The sequence below is a fragment of the Carex rostrata genome, chromosome 35 (genome assembly GCF_964058835.1).
Source record: "Carex rostrata chromosome 35, lpCarRost1.2, whole genome shotgun sequence".
Lineage (NCBI taxonomy): Eukaryota > Viridiplantae > Streptophyta > Magnoliopsida > Poales > Cyperaceae > Carex > Carex rostrata.
Window position 1 is genome coordinate 1,647,501 of NC_135952.1, and position 17,054 is coordinate 1,664,554.

The 17,054-nt window shown below is 31.1% G+C and overlaps 1 long non-coding RNA gene across 1 annotated transcript; it reads left to right on the forward strand.

Annotated features, from left to right (window-relative positions):
• The first annotated feature begins 14,055 nt into the window (after positions 1-14,055).
• LOC144549420 (uncharacterized) lies at positions 14,056-16,795 on the forward strand. Its single transcript, XR_013509670.1, has 3 exons — positions 14,056-14,167; positions 15,729-15,862; positions 16,737-16,795. It is a non-coding gene; the product is annotated as an uncharacterized LOC144549420 (long non-coding RNA).
• Positions 16,796-17,054: the final 259 nt, after the last annotated feature.

Consider the following 17,054-nt stretch of genomic DNA (forward strand, 5'->3'; position numbering starts at 1 on the left):
TGTATGTAGCACTCTAGTAGTGCCTCCATATGGCAAGAAAATAGGTAATTTACAACTCCAATAGAACACTCCAATTGAATGTGCTTGGAGCACTCTAGTAGTGTGTCTTTTTGTAAAGATAATAGGACATTTGAAACCCTAATATAACACTCCAATTTAAGGTGTTTGGAGCACTCTAGTAGTGTCTTTATATGGCAAGATAATAGGGCTTTTACAACCCTAATACAACACTCCAATTGAAGGTGTTTGGAGCACTTTTGTAATGTCTCCAGAAGTCAAGATAACAGGGCATTTTCAACCCTAATAAAACACTCCAATTGAAATTGTTTGAAGCACTCTAGTCGTGTCTCTATATGGCATGATAGTATGGCACTTAGAACCCTAAAACAACACTCTAATTGAAAGTATTTAAAGCACTCTAGTAGTGTCTCTCAATGGCAAGATTATAGGGCATTTACAACCCTAATAAAACACTCTAATTGAATGTGTTTGGAGCACTTTAGTAGGGTCTCCTGAAGACAAGATATTAGGCCATTTACAACCCTAATAAAACACTTCAATTTAAGGTGTTTGGAGCGCTCTTGTAGCGTGTTTATATGGCAAGATAATAGGTCATTTACAACCCTAATACTAAAATCCAATTGAAGGTGTTTGGAGCACTCTAGTAGGATCGGTTGGCGCTAGGGTTTTAGGATCAGTTAAATAAACAACCGATCCCAATACTATTAGGATCGGTTGTTTATAAAAACTGATCCTGATACTATCAGGATCGGTTGTTTACAAACAACCGATCCTACACTAGTGCAAATACTGGAATCAGGATCGGCCTATCTGGATCGGCTATACGAACCAACCGATACTAATACCTATCTGGATCAGTTTTATTAATAAAACCGATCCTAAAAACTAATCAGATCGGGTTTATTGGTCAACCGATCCTAATTTATGCACTATTAGGATCAGTTGTTTCTAAAAACCAATCTTGATACTATCAGGATCGGTTTTAACAAACAACCGATCCTAATAGTTCATAAATTAATAAAAGAACAGGATCAGTTCTTAGAGTTTAGGGTTTTTAATTTTTTAAAATCAATAAAACAACAGGATCGGTTCTTAGATAAGAACCGATCCATATACATTTTAAAAAATTTTGAAAATCAATAAAATTAACAACAGAATCGGTTCTTAACTAAAACCGATCCTAATAACTGATCCTAAAACCATCTCAGTTGGCGTTTGGCGCTAGGGTTCTTGTTCGCTTCGCGCCTCATCCAATCTATCTCATTTTCAATTAACTTGGCGCTAGGGTTCTTGTTCGCTTCTTTGAGATATTTATTACTCTAGATATTAAGATATTACAAAATTAATTATAAGTATATATATATCTATTACTTCATATATATAATAATTTAATGTTTGTAATATTCAATTTTCTACAATATCTCGTTATCCATTCATGCATTAGTTATTTATTAAATACTGTGAAAACTAAACATACAACACTGTTACATTTTTTTTTATTAGTTTTCTTAATAAAATTATGGAGCTGTAAATGTTAAGACCAATTTGAATGGTAAATTTTTAGTCTTTATTTAAAAGGATCGACAATGTAGTGAAACAAAAAAGTCATGAACGATCAAGAGACGATCGATTCAATAAGCATGAATTAGTCACATTTATAAAATGATGCAAATTTGTAATGCATTTTGCGCCTGAAGTAGAATCTCTCGGGAAAAATAATCTTTAGGATGATCCTTATTTTGTTAGTACTTTGGACTTAAATATAATATTCTATTCAAAGTTGGACTCAGTGTCACGCCTAAACATTATATATTATAATATTTCATTCAAATTTGATTAATTTTTCGATGATATTTTTGACAAATTATTCTTTTCAACTTCAAATCATATCATTTTTTTCATCACGTTCTCTCAATTTAAACAGCACTTTTTATTCAATATAACATTTTTCCCAAATATACGTACCTTGATGGGGAATCTTTTGTTATATAACATGAGTTTGAAAAGAATGTTGGATGGTTGACCTCGAATCCAGTCATTAAAAAAAAAAAAAGAATACTTTGCATAATGTGAAAGTAAAAGAAAAAAATTGTGTTACATTAGATAATAAGAAGACACAGTGATAACAAGCAATTATTAAGTCAAAGTATTATTTAACTTAAAATTTTCTTTTTAATACGATAAACCAACAAAATTGATGTCTACTAGTGCACGGTCCCAAGTTAATTAATTTTAACAACTTCTACCAAAACATAGGATATTGTTTTTTTTTTTTTTTAAGAAGTTTAGTTAGGATACGGTATGGCTATCTGGAAATAACAAAAAAGGACCCTTGCGATCCAAATCAGAAAGCAAAATCTAAGATACACTACTGGAAAATATGGAATCAGGATCGGTTATATATGCATATCAGTATCGGAATACAACCGATCCTGATGAAGGCGATACTGATACTACAATAATCTAGATCGGTTAAATAACCGATCCAAATAGAAACTATCAGGATCGGTTGTTTAAACAACCGATCCTGATACTATTTTTTTTTTTCAAAGTTGGTTCTGCAAAAAAAAAAAAGTATCAGGATCGGTTGTTAATAAACAACCGATCCTGATACTATTTTTTTTTTTTTTTGTTGGTTCTGCAAAATTGCAATATTATTCTTTTAGGATTTATGGTACCCAAAGAATTGAAACCGGATTGATTTGATAAAACAGAATACCATCTCATGTAATTTCAATCCAAAACTAAACTAGCCGAATTGATTTAAATGAAACCGAATTGAATTGATTTGATAATTTGAAATTACTTAAACTAGCAAAACTAATCTAGCAAATTTACCTAAACTGAGAGGCGAGCGGATTGAGAGGAGAGGGCCGAGAACCAAGCACCGAGCACCGATGTAACACTATGCAAAATATGTATATGGAATTAATAATTGAAAATAATATACAAAATGCTTAAATATGTTTTTCATAGAATAAATCACATTTTAATGTCCACTATCATTTTGTTTAGGCGTAACATGATATATTTAAATTACTTTGTTCAATTATATTATATGTTGTTAATTTGAAATTTCCAACTGTTCGAATATTCGAAAGTCAGACAAATTAATAGATACAATAGAGGATTAAGCACCTACTTATAATCTTTCTTTTAAATTTTTGGGCTGATTTATAAAGTGTGAAAAGATTAAGGTCACTTATGCAAACTTTAAGTAATAAAAATAAATAAAAATTAATGGTGACCAAATGAAATATGGCCACGCGGTGGTCTCTATATGAAACACCCATGCTTAATTCTTCCTTTAATTAAGGATATTTCTTCTCTCTTATCCGAAGAAATAAATAAAGTAAAATTAGAAAACAAAGGATAAATGAAAGATGAAAGAAGGAACGAGAAAAATAAAAGAAAACAACAGAAGGGCTTTTGTTCATATATCTCTCTCATTTGTGATCATGCTTTTGAGATTTAAATCACTGGTCATGGTAATACGATTATTGTCATGGGTAATTTCCTCTCTCTTGATGATGCTTTTTCTCTCTCTTTCATGATTAGAGTTCTAATAACCTTTGAGAAATGAAGCATGTAACTGCTATATCGCTATCAATTGATTTCAAATAGTAATTGATTGAAAATCTTATTCCTTTTTATTTTGTCTTCTTTATATGTCGTTTAAACCCTAACTTGTTAGTACTGAACTACTGATGTCTTATGGTATCGATTTCTACTGCAACCAAAAAGTTGAGATTGTTCAGTTGATGATTTCGCATCTCTAGACACTGGTATCATTCAGTACCGTGTTTATTAATTTCTGTTATGGTATAGTTCACTGGTCAGTGGACTAAATGGTAAAATTTGCTAAATCCGTAAATTAATCATGTTAGAGGGACTAAAGTGAATAATGAAAATATGAAGTATACAGTAAGGCGTAAGCTATAAAATGGAAGAAATGAAGTTAAGTGAGTATAAAGCTCTTGGATTTAAGAAAATAGAAATGTGGTCTTGCCTTGAGCTTGATATAAAAGAAAATAAAATAGAACAGACCTGGACTAGATGTGTATGTGAAATTGATATTTGGATTGTTGAATTTGGACTTGAATTACTTGAATTAGTTAAACGGACTTAGACTTGAACTAGGGGCCTGAATTGAATATAAGTGAAAGAAGTTAAGAAAATAATTAAATAATGATTAGGGATGGTTATAACTTATAAGTGTGCTTCGTTATATAGGTGAGTTTAATTGATATCACAAAGCAAAGTGTGATTTTAAAATTAATAGAAGATATATATATTCTTTTGACATAGGCTTAAAGAGATTGACGGGACATAATGATTGGCATGAACAAACAATTCGCTTATTGCCCTACGATATCAGGTGCGAGGTTATTGGATTAGTCTGAGATTCATAACTAGGAATTAAATCGTAACTCGCTGTGCATTTTGAATATTTGATTGACTGCATTGATTGAGCTGTTGCATCATATGCATAGCCCAATACAATTGAAACTGAATTACAGGTAAGTCTGTTGACTGTCATGTTGATATTGTTTATCGATTGGTTGATTTTTATTGCAAATGATTGATTGAGCCACAGTGATTGAATTGAATGAATATTGAATACTGAAATCCTTGAACCTCCATATAGTGGAGAAAAATGATTATTATACGTAAAGTCTAGCTAGCTACTAGACTTTACTCCAGGACCCTTATGCGCATATGGTGAATGGCCCCAACTGAATCCAGTACCTATTGGATAGGGGATATTGAATAAATGTGAATTGTGATTGTGAAACTAATGAACTGTGGTAACTGTCTTATCATTGATTTTCTTTCCGATAATGACAGTATTGTAATATTGTTTCTGTATTGGTTCTGTTAACAATATGTCAGAATAGTTAGAATGGTATAAGCCCTGACACGACAGATACATGTTATAGTATCTTTCAGTGTTACCAGACTATAAATTGTAAAGTTAAGAAACCAAATGTTACCAGACTTAGTGGTTCTAAAGATAGGTCTCAAACCATTTATTCTGATAAGATTCTTAGAGTTCTAATTTAATTATGAAATATTTGTTATTCAATTGGATACTGTTATTGAGCATTTGCATTCGTCATTATAGAACTGAACTGATAATTTCTCGTGCGGTGATTTCATTCTGAATATGGATTTCCTTCGAATCCAATAATCTGAGTGGCAATCAGCACTGAGAAATAATTTATTATTTCTCACTCGTTTCCCCTTGTGGGTTACAGGTTTATTATACGAAGATAAAGAGCGCTTTCGGGTAATATTTGACAGCAGGGCCACCTAAAGGTATGGGATTTGGGTTTATTATATCTGACAGGGTGCAGAGAATATATCTCTAGCATCATCCACTATAAAATGTCAGATAATTATTGTAAATAAATTGGGATGTGGCAAAAATAATGGATGCTATTGGGAATGCATAAAAAGATCCATGCCTTATATTACGTATATTGTTATGGTAAACAGACGCGGTAATAATCGTTGCACCTCCGTATCGGGGGTGTGACAACCGAGCACCGAGCACCGAGCGAGTGAGTGGATTTATTGCGCCGAGCACACTTGCGTTGAGCACCGAGCACTCTTTTTATTGAGCCGATCGGACTGAGAGGAGACGGCAAGATGGAGGGAGAGGAGGAGACTTGCGGCTAGAGGAGACAAGGTGTTGAGAGAGTTGTAATTTTGAATAATGGAGAGACGCAAGGAGAGAAGGGATGAGCGCGGAAAAATAAAAACCTAAAATGGACTATCTGGATCGGTTTTTTGAAACAACCGATCCTGATACTATTTTTTTTTTTTCAAAGTTGGTTCTGAAAAAAAAAAAAGTATCAGGAACGGTTGTTTATAAACAACCGTTCCTGATACCTTTTTTTTTTTTTTCAAAGTTGGTTCTGCAAAAAAAAAAAGTATCAGGAACGGTTGTTTATAAACAACCGATCCTGATACTATTATTATTATTTTTTTTTTTTGCAGAACCATCTTTGAAAAAAAAAAAGTATCAGGATCGGTTCTTATATAGGAACCGATCTAGATAGTATCTGGATCGGTTCTAAGCTAAGAACCGATCCTAATTATCAAGTATTAGGATCGGTTCTTAGCTTAGAACCGATCCAGATACTATCTGGATCGGTTCTTAACTAGGAACCGATCCAATTAGTTCATGTGCTGTGTTTTCATTAGCTTTTAGTATCGGTTTTATTGATAAAACCGATCCAGATAGGTATTAGTATCGGTTAGTTCATACAGCCGATCCAAATAGGCCGATTCTGATTTCAGTTTTTCCACTAGTGATAATAACATAATCACTGTTTGTAACTACCAATACAACAACAGAGTAGACACTTTTCTCGAGAGAAAAAATGCATTTATGACGGTACTCCCTCGCGAAAAGTACTATCGCAAAAAGAAAAAAACTGAATATATAATGACGGTACTCCGTCGCGAAAAAGTCACTTTTTTATTCTCGCGAAAAGTGTCTCATTCTTGTTACAACACGATCAAATGCAATAACAATATATATAGTTTCTTTTTAACATTAGCAGATAAAATACCCAAAAATAAAGAAATATATCATAACATTGTGAATCTATTATAGTACCACTTAGAAGTATGTACACATCTTAATAATTTGTTTTGCATCACAATAATTTGTTGCCCGCGCACGATAATCTTACATTCAAATGGCTATTCATTCTATTCCAAATAAATTGAATATGAAGACTCGAAGAAAGAAGCTTCTTTCATCGCCATTGACTTCAAAATTTGATATTAAAGGAAATACTATTTATAAGAACTTTTATCATTCTAGATAAAATTTATAATTTTGAAATTCGAACTTCCAATATTTTGTTGAAGTAAGGTACTTCTCATAATGTGTTTAGTACATGTAGCTAGAATCTGAGTTAGGGGTGAGCAAAATACTAACAATTCAAATGTAGGGTGTGTAAATAATCAGATATGAATCGGATAGTGATCAAACTGTGTACAATACAGGAAAAAAAATAGATCTAAATATAATTTTATTTCTTTGAAAAATAAAACAGATAAAGAAAAAGAATAAAAGGGAGAGAATTTTAAATCAAAAATTGATTTTAGTTAATTACAGTTTTTAGTAAAGCAAAAACATGTTTACTGTAAAGAAAAAAGAAAAAAAGGAGAAAAAAGCTTTGGCATTATTTTCAGATAATTAAGGTGCATAAAACAAAGACAGCCTATTTCAAACTTCGCATGTCAAATTTACTGATCAATAGTTCTAAACCACCGGAATCCTGACAATGTTAGTCCCACTGGGGAATCGTACATAAAAGAGAAGTATTTAAATACTGACAAGTTTCTAACTCTTCAAAATGAGGAATTTACATAAAAGATAATTTTCTTCGAAAATCATTCTATTTACGATGAGTGCGTATCCTCCGGAATATCCCATATTTAATTTGCGTGACTTTTAGGAAAATCTCAACCGTTCAAATATGTTCTGCACAAATCTCAAAGCTCAAATAATACTAGACACGTTGGTCATGCAAAATATGAGATATCTCATAGGATGCAAATTCATTTAGCTTGCGGTTGGGATTTTACAACTGGTCCCATACGTATAATTTGTAGTAATTTGCACACCAACTTAGTACAAAATGTTGTCATATTGTGCGTATAATTTGTTGTACCAATTTTTAGTTCAAATTTAATACAAAATTTTATTTATGAAACAAGTGCATTTTATTTTCTACAATTTCATCGTCAAATTTGATATGTACAAATTATTCTAAGCACCACAGAACAAAATAGAATATAACAGAAAAATAATTAGTTCAAAAATTTCAAACATAACTAAACTGAAGTGAACTAAAAAAAATTATATAATTTGGTTTACTCCTCCAAGATGCACACTAAAAAATAATTTGGTGCGCTTTCCTAGCTGGTGCGTCGAAAAATAATAATTTTGACCATAAAGAAAAACACACAACGTTCATATACAACTTTTTTTTTTGTTAAAAATATAACCCAAAATAAAACATTTGGGTTTCTATGGAGTGAATACCCGTGCATACAACTCTTTCGTTCAAAAACACATGAATGGCAAATGAAAAATTGTGTTTGTTGCATATCAAATGCATGCTTAAGTTAGCTTATATATATAAAGTGTAATGGATATAACATAATATTTGTTAAGAATGTTTATCAACAAATATTATTAAAATATAGTTAACATATATAATACGCATTAGAAAACAAATATTAGCTTTTACTTAATTATAAAATATTAGAGGATAATCAATATGAAAAATGAGATTTAAAAGTTTATCAACAACACAAATCTATAATTTGTTTTCTTTTTTTTAAGTTACGTAGTTTTAATAAATACTTAATTATATGTTTCCTAATTTAATTAAGTAGGCTTAGTTCAACATATAATTAACATTATTTACTAAGAAATAAGTATATTACAAAAGAGTTCAACACATATCCAAAATGGTTTTAGTGGACGATTGTATTACAAAAATAAGAATTTGTTTTCTTTGAATTGTCAAAAATGAGTTTATTTTTTCTTAAATTATAGTGATTGTTTAATGTTGAGGGCATTTTTGAATAGTAGATCGAGTGCATATATATTACACAATGTTATTGAAATTTAATGAATAACTTTGAAAAACTGAAATTCAACATATGAGAGTCAGTTAGATCTTATTAATTTATGATTAATAATCACTTGAAAATTCATAGTCATATCCAAGCTTCTAAACATAATAACTGGTTAGTTTGGAAAAAATGAAATGAAAGTCTTTAGAGGTGGCAGCAGACAGCCAAACATAATGGTAGAGAAAATTCTGATCGAGGCACAACTTTGGAACAAATACTATTAGTCTCTCTATTTGTAATATTGCTGGGTCTTCTTACTGGGCTTCTCATGTAATCTTGCTAGTTAATGTGGTGTTATGTTTAGTGTTATGTACTTTAGGGCTATGTACTGTGAGAGAGCAACTAATTGAACGATATAATTCATTTATTTGATGCAATATATACATCTGGTAGCAATTTATCTCTATATCAAACGTAATGAAACAATATTAAAATTATTGAAGTTGTAATTTGTAAAATGAGAAGGGTTTCAATACCTCATATTTTTCATACTTCATCATATCTCATATTTTATACAAAAGAAATTTTGATTAATTGATACTAATTAACAAAAACCATACAATAATATTGCCACATGAATACTTGCTGAGGTAAGCAATTCAACCGTTTGCCAAATATACTTTCATAACCGTTTTGTCACGACCCCACTGCCGGACCAGGATCGTGACAAGAGAGGCACCCGTGCATCCATCCTTCGTCCCGTCAACCTACATCGCAACAAAAATGATAAACATAAACAATACGGAGTCAGCTACAAAGCTCAGTAACCGGTGATTTAACGACGCGCTTCTCTATAATTGGCTTAATTAAACAACCATTCAAATAGACTGGATTAATCCACACAAATTCAAAACAAATTATGAATACATATTTAACCGGTGATAGCACCTGGGTCTGGGTTATCAATAAAACAAGTCACACAATATCCATATCATTTCCTTTCACACAATCATATCATTTCTCAAATTCTCATAACACACGATCATATCATTTCACAAATCAAATTCGAACCACAGACCAGCTATCCCGTTAAATATGCATCATAATCCAAAACCCAATTCAATTATCCAATTCAAAACTAAATTAAACCAAACAAAATGAAAACACAAATTATAGAGAAGTCCGGTTATCTGATAGTTATCAATCCAGAAATCCAAATCATATTGCAACGACTGTACATAATCAGCGCGACGTAGTCGGAATTTCAATCGGACAGATTATCAATATCATAATAATATTTCTTTTATAAAAATATTTCTATTTTTTTTCCTCTCATTCTTTCGCTTTCTGTTTCTCTTTATTCTCCAAATGGAGAGATTAAATATATTTAAGATACACAAAATGAAAGTCGGTTAAAAGTGGGGGTAATTCATGCATGGGCCTACGTGGTAAAAATAATGCCACGTTTATTTTCAAAAGAATAAAATGGAGTATTTATGTTTTAAACCTTTACATTTTTCATAATTATAAATAAGTAATAAAAATAATAATAAGTTCATAAAAATTTATAAAAAAAAAAATTACGGAATGTTACACGTTTGCACACATTATCTTGCTACAAGAAATTGCATTAATTATGAGCTGTTTTTTTTTCTTTATATATTCATTTACTAATATATCTCACTGTAGGACTTCAATTATACAAAAGAACTTTTATTTGGTAATGGAGGGAAACTATGGGGCTAAACGAATTATCAAATTTTCTTCACCCTTATTGGGTTATGAAAGAGTATACATTTAGTTAGATTCTGATGTTTTAATATTGTACATGGATCGTCACAAACGTTTTAATAAATTTTTTTGTCAAACGACTGTTTGCTTTTTTAACTTAATGAAATTAAGTTGTTGACACATTGTTTTACTTTTTTGAGCTGAGATGCATTCATCATATGGACTTCAAGTTTGTGACACTAAAATCTATGACAACATGGTACGTGTTGCTTTTTCTTTAATTGTAACTTTCATTAATATTGGTAAGTTAAAAAGTTTTAACTACAAAAATAAAACACCAGAATCCTCATAAATATGTTGATATCTAGAGAAATTCATAGGACTAGTTTTCCTATTTGTAAAGAAAAATGAATGCAATAAACTGGTTGGAATAAATGTCTGTTTCATATATAAGCCTCACTTGTTGAAAGGAATATTTTTAACTTGCAGTGATCAAACATAAAAGTTATAGCACAGTTAAAAGGAATAATTTTAGTTTCACCTGAAAGATACCACCTAATTACTCATTTCATTTCTTTTTTATTTCATTCAGTTTCGATAAACACTGAACTAGAAGTATAATGAAGGGATTGGGACAAACCTCATGTGCTTGTGCAAATGTAGTCTTCTTAAAATTAACAGAAGGATAATGAGATAGAAGGCAAGAAAAAAGAGGCAGTAAAAATGGAGGCGGTCTAGAGAGAGGGGAATATAGGGTTTTATACAGGTCAATTTGTAGGATTTTGTACAGATCTTTTTATATGATTATCTCAAAAAATGTTAAAATTCTATATTGAAATTAATATGTATCGGCGCTCTTTACTTTTATTTTGTAGTTCAAAAACCATATCTTTCTGTAAAAACAGTGTATAAGTTTCTTCTCTATATATGTTGTGTGCTTTTCTTTTGTTATTTCGAATAGAAATTAAAGACCCACAAAACATTGCGTCTTTTGAGTATTATACTATTAAAGTCGCTTGGTTTTGGTTCACATAAAATATTTTGTGATCAAATAACATATTCAATTTTAAGAAAGGATTGAAACTTGAAAACCCTTTTCGGCCTATCCCATTGTTTAGTTTACAATACAAAATAACATGATCAAGCCTTCACAAGCTAGGTTACATTATCCACTTAATTGGGTTTTAAGTACCCACCAATTAAGTTTCATAAAATTTGTAGAACACGCCTCCTAAAATGGAAGACAACGTGCTTCAATCCTTCCTTCAACCTATGAAAAGAATATGGTTTATGTTTAAGTCCTCAAAGTTTCCCTGATTTATATATATTTATTGCAATTCTAGATACTTGTGAAAATCCAATTGATCATGATAGCAATGTTAGATTTAATTCATCTAAGACGTTGCTCACTCAAGTTTAATCTGATAAAAGTACTATATCTAAAAGAAGTATCGTGGTTAGCTATAGTAAATTTGTGTCATGTCATGCTGAGACTACACATGCCCGTGATTTGGGTCACATGCGCGCATGTTCTGTCGTTCCGTGATGACATGTTAGTACTCACTCCATAATATGGTCACGCTGTCACCGAATGTAATGTTACATGTTTGATCACGTTAGTCACGTATAACTATTTGTATTCAAACTTTTAAGTTAGTTTAGGTAAAAACAATAATAAAAAGATAAAAATAAGAAAATATTGTAAACAATTATAAAATAAAGAAAATATTGTAGACAATTATTAAATAAAGAAAAAAATGTTGTTAAAAAAATGTATAAAATAATAAATTTATTGTTTAGAAACTGAAATTTTATGTAAGAGAAACAATGACATATATTTTATGTTATTTTGGTCATGTGTATTCATCATTGGTCATGTTCTGTACTGTTATAGATTACGTATCGTGTCGTGTTGTGATCAAATTAGTTTGGGTGTTGTGCCGTTTCATGTTATAGGTGACGTATTTGAATTTGTGGTTGGCGCACTGGCTGTGATTGTTCTGGTAAGTGGGCCTGCCCACTCTAAATATTTAATGAGTTGAGGGAATTCAACAAAAGCATGTATAAATAATTAGTTGATTTTTAAATTCCTTACCATTATTTTTTTGTGAAATATCCTTACTAATTTCATCTGAAACGGCCGGTATAGTCAAAAAGCTTGTCCAGTGATTCCCACAATGTTTTTTGTAGAATTTAATTTGGTATGATTTGAAATGCCGGTCCAGTGATTTATCGTTTCTTTAGTCCCACAATTTTTTTGGAATAAAAATTGCCTATCTCAAAGTTTATAAAAGTACCTGATGTCCATGTACTGAGACACACAGCTCAGAGCCTCATATGTATCATAGATCGATGGGTACGTTCCACTGAAGATGTTATCAATCCCTGATTCCTTTACTAGTAAGTTTTGCTTTTATTATTTTTAATTTCATTGTGTTAATTATATTTTATTCTTTTCTTTCATAAATTAAATTATGCCTTACATTCGCTTTTTGAATCCTATTAATCCTATTTTGGATTAAAGATATTTTGTTTAGTTTAGGAGCAGAGCTGCTGGATCTGTCCTTATTGACAAAATCTGTGGAGCTCAGCTTTTAGATTTTTGAAGGATTGTTTTTTTCAATTTCTTCATTCTGTCCTCAGTCTAGAATAGAGAAGAAAAAACGTGACGTGATATGACGTGACTAGCACTCCGTGACGTGGTCACGTCAAATGACCAAAATTTATTTTTACGTGACGTGACTAATTTAATCACGTCATTTGACCGAGACACATACATGACCAAAATTTTAATACATAGTTGTTGTCATATTTTTCAAAAAAAAATTCATGAAAATTTTCGTGAGAATTTTTGTGAATTTTTTTTTCATGAAAATTTTATCTCCGCTCTAGCTCTCACTTTCTAGTTACTATAAAATTATACAAAGGAACATTAATTTGCTAATTGAGAAATAACCATGGGTCCCAATGAATTATTAAATTCTCTTAAGCCTTATTGGGTTATGTATCATCAGTACATACAATTGCAAGGACTGGTACTGCCTCTTTTAATATATTTTTTGTCAAAGACTATTTGCTTTTTGGACTTAATGAAGTTGTTATTTTGAAACATTTGCAAGGATGGATTCAAACTCATGGACTTCAAGTTAGTGACACTAAATCATTGACAGCAAGGTATGTGTTGTTTTTTTCTTTATTGGTAACTTCCATTAATATTGGTAAGTTAAAAGTTTCAACTACAATAAAAAAAAAAAAATAAGAACAGCATCCTCATAAATTATATCAAAAGAAGTTCATAGGACTCGTTTAATCAACAAAGTGTTATATATTTCCATTTGCATCTAATTAAATTGTAAATGAACCCAATAAGACATGTACTTTGCTGAGTAGTGATGTCTTGACCAACTGGCATTGGCTCGATCATGCTCTGAGTCCAGACCAATTTTGATTTGTATTAGGTTTACAATTTTGTGACTATTTGAATTCTTGATGCTTATGAATTAATTATGTGTAGGCTATGATTGATTTAGTAAAAACCAATTGTAGCTTTTAGACTTCTTGTACGAGCCAGATCGGAAGAGAATAATATCATAGAAAAATACCAAATCAATTAAATTTGGCATGCTTTTAAAGACCTGTCCCACATTGTTTTTTTAACAGAAATTGCCCATCTCATAGCCTATAAAAGGACCCGACGATTATATATTGAGACAGCTCAGATGTATCATGGCGGGAGTTTGTTCGAGCTTCTCTGTGAAATTTGCCATGAATCCCCTGAAGATGGTATCCATCGCCTATCTGCTTCCGAGTAAGTTTTGATTTTATTATTTTTTTTATTGTATTAGATTTTTTTTTCTTTCTTTTTTTTCTTAATTGATTAGATTAAAGAAATTTGTTATTAGGGAGAATTTATAGTGTCCTCATGTAAACATTTAAAACAGCCAATTTACCCATGAAAACACCATAATATAGAATAACATCATCAAAACTTAATGTTGTTTCTTCTATATACCCTTTTATTTATATAACATACTATTTAGTTATTTTAAAAATCAAATTGACAGATATACCATTTTAGTCCTCTCTTCTTCTTTTTGTCTATAATATAACATTTTATTAAGGTAATAATGATATTTAGCTAATCAGTTATAATGTATACTGTCAGTTATAAAACTTATAATGATATTATAATGTATGAGGTTAGATATACTAACAGGAACCATAATATAATATCCTAGTAAGTAGTAAAGTTCAACTAAATCTTCATGATGATCAGTATTAATCAATAAATTACTCACTGGATACCAAAATTATGTCATATCTGAAGAAAATGGATCGGTATATTGCTATATATATAACACAATTCATCAAATCACTGTGTCACACGAGAGCCAATATTCATATTCTTTTTTGAACTATATATATCGCGCAAAAATTATATGCGGTATTTACAGACTCAGGCCACATAAAGATTTTTATGTCTTGAAATAATGCATGTATTGTGATTCAAATGCAGCTTATTAATTAGCAACTTGATTCAAGGTGGTGAGGCTGAAAGCAGAACAGGCACATGGGAGAAGGAGAAGGTGAAGGTGGTGAGGCTGAAAGTAGAACAGGCACATGCAGAAACTGCCCGGGAGAAGGAGAAGGCGGAGGTTGTGAGGCTCAAGGCAGAACAGGAACAAGCAGCATCAGCTTGGGAGAAGGAGAAGGTTGAGGTCACAAGGCTGAGGGATGCAGCATCCGCTTGGGAGAAGGAGAAGTCTGAGTTGGAAAGGAAGGTCGAGCATTTGGAGAAAGTTCTTGCAGGGGAGTTGTACTTCCAAAAAGAAAAGGAACGCTATGAAGGTTTGCTTCAGGGATTCAAAGCTCAACTCAATGCTCAATCTCAGATTTTCAAAAAAGTTGACAGTATTCGCAAGGGAAAAAGCACATTTATGACGGTACTATTTCTTACTAAAAAAAAAAACTTAGCACAATTGGCTAGGAAAAAAGTCCTAGGATTGTTAGTTACCCAAAGGTCAAGAGTTCGATTCCCCGTCCAGTCTTCGCAACCTGTGCGAAGTTTTTTTTTTTTTTAAAAAAAAAAAAAAAAACCTTAGCAATGAAGTCTAGACCACCTGGCATAGGTATTTGGTGAGGTCTTGGTTTGCATTTTGCAAAAAGATGTGATTTAGGTCTAGAAACTTGTGACCATATGAATTCTGGATGTTTAAGAATTAATATGGATAGTCCATGATTATTTAGTATGACTGGATCTAAGCAAAATATTATAGTTAGAAATATATTAATTATATTAATTTGGTATGCTTTGACAGGCCAGTCCGGTGATTTATCATTTCTTTAATCCCACAATGTTTTTTGAATAGAAATTGCTTATCTGAAAGCCTCAAAAAGCAACCGAGGATTATGAACTGAGGCACAGCTCAGATGTATCATTGAAGGGGCATGAAAGTTGCGGTGGTTCCGCTGAAGATTGTATTCATCCATGATCCCTTTACCAGTAAGTTTTACTTCTATTCTTTTTTATTGTGTTAGTTCTGTTTTCTATTTTTCTTTGGTAAAAATATGCCTTAAATTTACTTTCTGACTCCTATCAGTCCTATTTTGGATGAAGTAAATTTTGTTTTATAAGTTAATCAGCGGAGCTGCTTGATTACTGATATAAAATCTTTAGAGATCTCTTTTAAATTTTTGACTGTCAATGCTTTACTTGGTCCTTATTGGTCTAGAATTACCACCATGAGCCCCTTCTATATATACTGTCAATTTATATCGAAATCAGACGTAATGAAACAATAATTATAGCTTTGAATTTGTATTTTGTAAAATAATTGTTGAGATAAGCAATATTAATAGCTTTTATATACATTTTGATGCAATTAGAGTGGTACTTTTAAACAAAAACCATACAAAAATATTGTCCCAAGAATAGTTGTTACTTCAGCCTATACTTAACCATTCCCCACAACCCCATTTGGCAAGACAAAGACTTATTTTATAAAACTTAGCTGTTTTCAATTTCCTAATAGAAGTATAATATTGACAATCTGGAATTTTTTTTTTTTTTTACTGAGAAAATTATGTAATTTTCCATATTTATATGTTACCCTATTAAGGCTTTTTCCAAATTTGGACTCATTATCTTGTTTGAAGAAATTACATTATCAGCTTTAATTAGGTAATTGAGAGGAAACCATGGGACTAGAAGAACTTTTGAATTTTCTTAAGCCTTGTTGGGTTTATGCAAGAATCTATACATTCAGTTAGATTTTAGATGTTTTAAATTTTAGATAGATTGTGAGATATATTTTTTTTATCCAATTCATTAACAACCTCATGAACTTGAGAAATTATTGACACATTTTTATTTTTAGAGTTGTGATGCATTCGACCTCATGGACTTCAAGTTAGTGACACTAAAATCTTTGACAGCATGGTGCTTGTAGCTTTTTCTTTGCAGTAACTGCTATTAATGTTGGTAAATTAAGAAGTTTCATTAATGTTGTGATATTTCTTTTTTTCTTTAAAAGTTGTGCTGATAACTTTGGCATTATATATGATTTGTCCAACAGCTTAGTTTTTGTTAGACGTGTTGCTTACATTTTCTTGATGAAGTTGTAAATATGTAATTATATTTATTATTATTATTATTATTATTATTATTATTATTATTAATGGAACTCTGACATTGG